Source organism: Palaemon carinicauda, chromosome 2 (genome assembly GCF_036898095.1).
Source record: "Palaemon carinicauda isolate YSFRI2023 chromosome 2, ASM3689809v2, whole genome shotgun sequence".
NCBI classification, from domain to species: Eukaryota; Metazoa; Arthropoda; class Malacostraca; order Decapoda; family Palaemonidae; genus Palaemon; species Palaemon carinicauda.
In genome coordinates, this window is record NC_090726.1 from 202,500,508 (window position 1) to 202,509,938 (window position 9,431).

The 9,431-nt window shown below is 37.4% G+C and overlaps 1 long non-coding RNA gene across 1 annotated transcript; it reads left to right on the forward strand.

Annotated features, from left to right (window-relative positions):
- Positions 1-3,717: 3,717 nt before the first annotated feature.
- On the forward strand, positions 3,718-7,313 carry LOC137623007 (uncharacterized). Its single transcript, XR_011040541.1, has 3 exons — positions 3,718-3,838; positions 4,502-4,744; positions 6,456-7,313. It is a non-coding gene; the product is annotated as an uncharacterized lncRNA (long non-coding RNA).
- The last annotated feature ends 2,118 nt before the right edge of the window (positions 7,314-9,431 follow it).

Genomic DNA, 9,431 nt, shown 5'->3' on the forward strand with positions numbered 1-9,431 from the left:
GACGTTTAATCACCTTAGAAATCCGGTAGGAAATGTGAACTATATTTACATTTTCTTCTGATCCCAGGACGCCATTTGTTCTTTACTAGTTCTTCACTAGCCTACAGAGACGCAACAAATCAAAGCCTCTTCTTCAGCAGTGATTAAGTGAAAAGAAAAATCAAGTGAAACTTTTTTTCAGTGACGAGCCAAAGAGGAACCATAAATTCATTTCTCCAGAGGACTCAGAAGTGAGTTTGACCAGCTGGGATCAATTTCTTGACAGGATTCCAACGACCAACTATGGTGAAACTACTGCTCTTCCCTTTTGCACTGATTCTGGCCTTTACGTCTGCTCAAGCAGGTAAGAATCACTTCGCTTTAAGGTTAAAAGGGACTTTTTAGCTATGGTAACCAGATCTTTCTAGGAGGAGGACACTCCAAAATCAAACCACTGTTCTCTAGTCTTGGGTAGTGTCATTGTCTCTGTAATATAGTATTCCACTGTCTTGAGGTAGATTTCTCTTGCTTGAGGGTACATTCGGGGACACTATACTATATATTTTTCTTCCTCTTGTTATTTTAATGTTGCTACTCTTAAAATATTTTCTTTTTCCTTGTTTCCTTTCCGCACTGGGCTGTTTTCAATGTTGGGGCCCCCTGGGCTTATAGCGTGCTATTTTTCCAACTGGGGTTGTGGCTTAGTAAGTAATAATAATAATAGAGACGACTGGTGAAATCTAACCAAGGCTCTTTGAATCAATAGGCATATGATGATGATGATGATGATTAGATGTTTATACTTCAGCCGTTGTCTTCAGACTTCTAAATTGTTGCTTCTTTTTACTACACGAACCAAATTAACCTATTGATGTTTGGAATGGCGATATCCTGTCTTAAAATCTTCACTAAATTCACAATTTATTACTTCCTGAAGACTACTATGCATATCAGACCTATGACATACTGTTTTTCGCAAATATCTTTGAAACGAAGACTCGGATCAACATGATGCTTTAGCTCAGATTGTTTCACACACTCCGCTAATTCTTAACACTATTGTACACTGTCAAATGCGGCTAATTATGGCGTTTACTCTTGACTGTGAAGTCAAAAACCTGCGTGAGCTACTACACATTCGAACAGGTGAGGCGTGACGTATTTGTGACGTCTATCCACCCACTACCTCCACTCATGGCTTCCCCTACTCCCTTTCTTCCCCTCTTAACCCCCTCCTTATCCCCCTACCTCTTTCTCCTCCATACCTCCCTTACCCCTTCCTCATCCCCCCCCCTCTCTCTCTCTCTCTCTCTCTCTCTCTCTCTCTCTCTCTCTCATATAAGGGAACGGCTGTTACCTCTCTCTCTCTCTCTCTCTCTCTCTCTCTCTCTCTCTCTCTCTCTCTCTCTCTCTCTCTCCCTCTCTCTCTCTCTGTTGAGGCTACACGGTATATGAAGCCAGACACAAGTATGACGAATTAATGACAGATTAATAAAAATTATATGCCGAGTAAAGTTTGATCGTTTATGCAAACAATCGTAATCGATGTTCTTGCTTCTTTGACGGTTATACCGTATTTGGTAAGTGAAGAAGGTAACAGTGATGAGGAAGATGACCTGTTTGTCGAGAGTGATGAATATTAAAAGTAAAATATGTGGTCAGTTATTTATAGTATTAATCCAGCCATCATATACTCGCTGTCTATTTATGTCTGTAATGACTTCTTAACACATGGCAGCCTTTTCTTAATATTAGAATAAATTATTCATATATTTATCACTTCAAATTCGTTTTAAGTTTTTACTCTGCTTCGGATTCCCACTTCAGTTCCACCCTTTTCCTTTCCATCTCTTACACAATTTCCTATGAATGACCGAGCGTCAGCTACATACTTCATCCCATCATACGTTCAACATAACCTATGGGTATTAGGGTCGCATAATCGTATAACTTTCAATGGTTGTATAATTGTCAAACAAACCTCATACAATAATTAAGCAACAGCAAGTAGCGCTGGAACAGGAATCAGGGTCATACATAAAACACCCTACCATACTTAACATATATACTGTACATTCGAGTTATCCGCCATTATAAATAAGTCATGTGTGTGCATAGCTTCGTTTCTTCGTGTGCAGAGAGAGAGAGAGAGAGAGAGAGAGAGAGAGAGAGAGAGAAGGGGGATTGAGGGAGAAGGGGGATTGAGGGAGATGAAAGGGAGGTATGGAGGTGAAAGAGGGCGGGAATAAGGAGTAGGAGTAGGGTAGGAGGGAGGGAAAGGGAGGGATGGTGGTAGTAGGGGAAGGCAGGGGCGGAGTTCGAATGTGTAAATGGCTCACGCAGGTTTTTGACTTCACAGTCAAGAGTAAACGCCATAATTAGCAGCATTTGACAATGCACAGTAGTGTCAAAAATTAGCGGAGTGTGTGAAACAATCTTTGCCAAAGCACCATGCTGATCCGAGTTTTCGTTTCAAAGATATTTGCGAAAAACAGTATGTCATAGGGTCTGATATGCATAGTAGTTATTTTCACTGGTTCCTAACGGAGTAATGAAGAACTTTTTTTTTAAATTCAAGTTAAAATTACAGTATATCTTATAACACAGTTTGCTTTAAGCATTCATTTACAATATCCAAACTCATTTTCTCTTCCAGATGACAAGTTCTCCATCACTGATGCGAATAATACAGTCGACTTCATAGTGACAGCTTCCTACACTATTCTAGCTTACTGGACCAGCGATATAAACAACAAAATTACCTTCGAAGGATTTAGACATATATACAATTCAAGAGAATCAAATGCATGGAATTTCTTCGAAATTTATAAAAGATATTGGGTAAGTATCAAAAGTCTTCGATCACTCAATGAATTCTCTAACCCCACAAAACTGTAATGATGCAACCAGGAAATTAGAACAAAAATCTAATTTATTGGTCATTACTTTTTAAAAAACCATTCTTTTGTGAACACTTTCTTTAGCTTTCAAAGTTATATATTTATTTCATTTTGAATCAAAGAAGAAAATTTTCAAGTTAACTTTGAATACAAAAGACTTAGTTTATTGCAAAATCACCGCCAAAAAGGGTCTCTTAACGGTTTAAAAGTCCTTTATGAAGGGAAGAGGCAAGGGACAGTGACAATACCCTTGCAGGACAATGTCCTATGCACATTTTGGCACTAGTTTCATGCAAATTGGATAAAAATTGACCACGATATAGCAAAAAGCTGTTTTTGACCTGTACATGGACTTGAACTTTGACCCAATAACTTCAAAAATATAATTAAATTGTCCTTGGGGTATAGCCAATCATCCCACAAAATCTTATGAGATTCGGTCAAATACTTTTTGAGTTATGAGAATCACAAACGAACAAACACACAAACATAAATAAATAGATACACGCCTATCAAATCATGAGCCTTCGCAACGAAGTTGATAAGGTAATAAAGTTCTTTCTTAATGGTTCTTTCATATTCCAAATAAATATTCATACTCACTTTTGAGCTACCAAACACTCAAAGGAAAGAAACCATTTCTGAACCCTGCTGTTAGTTACATCATTAAGGTATTTTCTGCTTCTATGTGTCATTAATTGATAAGTAAAACTATAATAAAATTGGTTTACAAATGATCTTTCTAACAGGCGAATGATTGTTAGCTTAATATGACAGATATATCTCGTATCGTGGAAAATTTTCAATGCAATGTCTTTTCAAAGTTTTTCTCTCCAAGGATGTGATAATTAATCCAGGCAACATAAGATATGAAGTAGATTGGCAACATGATTTAAATATCACAATCAAGAGCACCAAAAAGACCTACTGGAGATTTTGTGCCGACATATATCTATGTGGTGAGTCCATTTTCTTTCATAATATATTTTGGAAAGTCCTCAATTTCTATATATTCCTAATACTGTATCATGAAATTAATATATTCACAATGTTAATTAAAAAATTATTTCAGTTTTATTTCTACGCTGTGTGATACTCAAAATACCTAAGAATGTATACGGCAGACAGATCTTGTAGTTCCTGTAGTGCATGTGGTTTCCTTGTGTGACAGGACCTAGAAAACAGCTCTTAAAGTAAAGTCGAATCAAGAACAGTCATTTGGACTAACAACAGAGCAAATGCCTCTGTCCCATCCTAATATCTCGTGTTTTTCGTATGCTTTCTCAACTCACTTTCTTAGTAACATCCATCTCCCTAGCTCTGCGATTTGATTTGGGCTGTGCTGTTTAACCAGTGGGGATACTTTAACGTGGTGAAAGTGTTTGAGAATATGTAAGATCAGCAAAGCTGTACTAGTCAAGGCCACCAATGCTAGGTTGGTTTAATGTGAGCGATCAGACGAAAATCTACCGCCATCACCAATCCGCACTTGCCAGCGTGATGATGAAAACTGGCCAAACACCAAATATGAATTGACATATCTGACTTCTTTGTCCGACTAGAAACTAATGCATTTTAAGTCGTTGTTTAAGCTAAGCTAATCTAACAAAACTCTATTGCAGTTCTTCCAGAACCAGTTCCCCTTGCAACGGAAAGCAGCATTGTCTCCTCCACGACTCAAAGCAGCATTGTCTCATCCACGACTCAAAGCAGCATTGTCTCATCCACTGTCCCAACGCCAAGCCCCAGAGAGACTGCTCTGGAAATCACAACAATAGTTTTACTAAGTATCTGTTGTGTGTTGGTCGCGATCGTGATAGGAATGGCTGTTTACATCATCCGAGGGAGAAGAGCTTCACTTAATGGTAAATATTTGCTGTGAATAAGGCTTATTCTCTTTAACACTAACGATTATCACTGTTTCAAAGTGGGCAGTTTCCTCTGCTGAAACTGAAGATTTGCTTAACCCTATCTTAAAGACAATTCCGATGTATGATATGCACTTTCATTAATACAGGCAATAGATATATTCCTACAAACAATCCTGACGTTCACATAAGCACAGAAACTTACAAGCAGCTTAATCGGAACAACTACACTTTTTATTCGACGGCACAAGCGGTGGTTGAGAACCCAATGCTACGAGAAACCTGATTTTTAAAAAATTAGTTTCTGCCAAAATTACAGCCTGATTTCGTACCCAAAATATTAAGGATTCAAATCAGGCACAATGTTTTGCATACTATCAAGTTAAAATCAAGTTATGTTGTTATTGATAAAGGGGATTCTCTAATGGCCCCATAATCTGTCTCAGGTACTCTGAAACCTTTAACCCTGTGATGGAAAAAGACAAGTATTCCGTCTTGGATGCTGCAGCTGACAGAATAGATATCTGTTTCCTAAAATGAAACTTATGAGGGTTTTGGTAGACTATTGGAAACGTCCCTGTCTGGCGATATGCTGGACCGGGGTTTGGGACTCGCTCAAACTCGATAGTTTCTAGTAGTGTCTGCAACCTCACCATCCTTGTGAGCTAAGGAAGGCAGGTTTCGGGAGAGTCTATAGGTCTACCTGCTGAGTCATCAACAGCCATTGCCTGGCCCTCCCTGGTCCTAACTCGGGCATTGATCATACGTATATATGATCAGTCACTAGGACATTATTGCTGTTCCTCGCCTTTGCAATTCATGAGCGGCCTTTAAATAAAAACAAACCGATTCTTTGAGAGTAGAGGTCGTTTACAATTGAAATTTGTCTCTAAATCGGAAGAGGTTTAAGTCAAACGCTAAAAAGCAATTATATGGGACCACAAATCAATAAAATATAAAAAAAAAATTTGGAATTGCATGATGTAAAACCTATTTCATATGGAGTATAATGTGAATAACAAGATGTGTATAACATCAAGAAATGTAGAACATCGCATAAAAATAGAATAATAACAATTATGTAAATCTTCGTCTTCAGCTTAAATGAAAAAGACAATTTCAGATATAATCTACAACAAAACTCTCAATACGTAATCAAATGTACAGTAGGACACAGGAATTCCTGGCACATCTTGCTCTGAGAACGTGCAACTAATCGACCCTTACTCCAGAGTAAAAACTCACCATGCAGTAAAGGCGTGGCAGGATGCACTCCCCCAGAGCTAGGTGGACCATGCATTCCTGTGTCCAACTGTACCTTATGTGGACACAGGAATTATACTCCGTTCGATGTTCTCTTTTCTTGGGCTTATGTAAAAGCCATTGTTCTCTAGTCTTGGGTAGTGCCAGAGCCTCTGTACCATGGTCTTTCACTGTCTAGGGTTAGAGTTCTCTTGCTTGAGGGTACACTCGGGCATACTACTCTATCTTATTTCTCTTCCTCTTTATTTTTATTAAAGTTTTCATAGTTTATATAGGAGATATTCATTTTAATGTTGTTACTGCTCTTGAAATATTGTATTTTTCTTTGTTTCCTTTCCTTACTGGGCCATTTTCCCTGTTGGAGCCCCTGAGCCTATATCATCCTGCCTTTCCAACTAGGCTTGTAGCTTAGCAAGTAATAATAACAATAATAATTCCGTTTCAGAGCCTGGATCGAACATGAATACAGAGGCTATTTACGAAGAGGTCGAGCTGCCAGCAAAGTTTCCAGAGCACAACAGAACCACGTAATCGAAAACGTCATCTATGGAGCAGTGATTCCGAGACAGGCATGAGGACAGGGGTAATGCAGGGTGATCCTCTGGCTTCTTGGTGTTTTTCATGGATGCCATGAACACAGGAAGGCCATAATCAATATGCAAGTCACGTCCTTTCAGTGGCACGAACTGAGAAAAAGAGTACGGATAATATGAATAATGTTCCTAAGAAGAATCTAACTTAGAATCTAACTTACAAGAGAGAAAGTTTCATTATTTTCCTAAGTCTATTCCACCTGGTAAAAGATCATGAGGATTTAGTTGGAAAGTGAAGCGTTGAAAAAATTCCCTGCTGTTCTCTTGGAGGTAAATAGAATGTAATAAATCTATTTGGTGATATCATGTAATTGAAAAGATGTATTAAGGTTACACTGATTCAAAGAGATGATGACCGAGATCCGACTACTCAGATGTGGTAAAAAGTAGAAATATTGATGATTCACTGTAAAATCTCTGCCACAATCTCTTTCTGTATAAAATATCTTTACTTTTAGCCAAACAACATTTCCTTATGTTAAAAATGAGACCAGAGCTTAGAATAACTGGTCCTAATCTGAAAGGAAAATGTTATGTAGGTGGCCTTTTCTAAGTCTCAAAACCCTGTATGGTTTTCATTTCATTGTGGGCACCTTTATTTAATTATTTCTTTAACCTTCCAGACTTTATTCTGATGTATGCATATTCAATTTCTGTATTTACATTTCGTTACATAGTGGCGTACTAGAAATTTAGGGTCTTGGGGGGGGGGGGGGGGCGCTGACTTAGTAAAGAGAACCTGCTCCCCCTTACCGAATAGTAATTCTAATTGTATACTTCCATTTTTTTTTCTGACCCTGCTTTGGAGGGACCCCTCTCTTGGAGGCCAAGGGGGGCCTTTTCAAAAAGGTCCCCCACTCTTAGCTATGCCACTGAACAGACTTATATTTGTTTCATAATTTACTTAAGCTTCCAATTAATCTATTTTATGCATTAATAAGGAGAGACATCCTTATTTGAAGCCACATACCATGTGGATTTAAGGAGGCTTTATAAAAATGTTCTCAAAGACCTTGGAGTTTTCATGAGTATTAGGAAATGTCTTTGTGTAATTATAACTGTTTTTAAATGAGTCTTTGAGGACAAAAAAAAAATAAAGACTATTCAAAATAGCATTATTATTATCACTTGTGAATTCCATCTTTTTATTATTATTATTATTATTATTATTATTATTATTATTGTTATTATTATTACTTGCTAAACTACAACCCTAGTTGGAAAAGCAAAGTACTATAAGCCTATAATCCTGAGGGCTTCAACAAGGAAAGTAGCCCAGTGAGGAAGGGAAAAAAGGAAACTACAAGTAATTAACAACTAAATTAAAATAATTTAAGAAAAAACAACATCAACACAAATCTTTCACATATAAACTATAAAAACTTTAACAAAACAAGAGGAAGAAAAATATGATAGAATGGTGTTCCCAAGCGTACCCTCAAGCAAGAGAACTCTACTCCAAGACAGTGAAAGACCATGGTCCAGAGGCTATGGTACTATCCAAGACCAGAGAACAATGGTTTGATTTTGGAGTGTCCTTCTCCTAGAAGAGTAGCTTACCATAGCTAAAGAATCTCTTTTACCCTTGCCAAGAGGAAAGTAGCCACCGAAGAATTACAGTGCAGTAGTTAACCCCTTAAGAGAAAATGAATTATTTAGTCATTTTAGTTTTGTCAGGTGTTGGAGGACAGAGGACACTAAGTAGACAATAAGCCAGACTACTCAGTGTATGTGTAGGCAAAAGGAAAATGAACCGTAACCAGAGAGAACGATCCAATACAGTACTGTCTGGCCAGTCTAATTACCCAATAACTCTCTAGCGGTAGTATCTCAACGGATGGCTGGTGCCCTGGCCAACCTACTACCAGGCAAGAAATATATTCGGGTCAGACACTGAAACATAAATGATATGCACTTACTCCTTAGATCAAGTGCATAAGAGATATATATATATATATATATATATATATATATATATATATATATATATATATATATATATATATATATATATACCATATATAACATACAATCTCCAATCCTGTACAGAAATCCCTTGATTGTGGTCAGGAAGTTCGTATGATTAGCCTTGATTTTAGTGCTGCCTTTGACCGTGTTAATCATGAGGCCCTTGTTTTCAAACTCAAACAGTTGGGATTGTGTGAGTCGTTTCTCAGCATAATTATTGATTTTTTAAGTAATAGATCTCAAAGAGTTGTTGTTGATGGCCACCATAGTGAGTATAGGAATGAGATATCCGGTGTTCCACATGGTAGTGGTCTTGGCCCATTACTTTTCATCCTATATACACATGACATGGAGTTTGGCCTACAAAACAAGCTTGCTGTATATGCAGATGATGCTACTCTCTTTGCATCAATTCCATCCCTAGAATGTAGATCTGGGGTTGGTGAATCCCTTAATAGAGATAGCTAAAATTGGTGCATGGTGTAAATTATGGGGTATGAAGTTGAATCCTAACAAAACTAAAAAGTATGATTGTAAGTAGGTCAAGGACGCTGATTCCTCAACATCCAGTATTGATAATGTTTCTTTAAATTTGTATGACTTTTAAAATTTTAGGTGTGATTCTCGACAGCAAATTTATTGTTGAAAAACACATTAGGTCTGTGTCTTCTTCAATTGCACAAAAATTGGCTTATTGAGAAAGTCTTTTAAGATTTTTGGTGATCACTCTATTCTGAAGACGTTTTAATTCTTTCATTCTACCTTGTTTTGAGTATTTTTCTCCTGTCTGGTCTTCAGCTGCTGATTCTCATCTTAATTTGTTGGACAGAAACTTACGGTCTATTAAATTTCTTATTCCT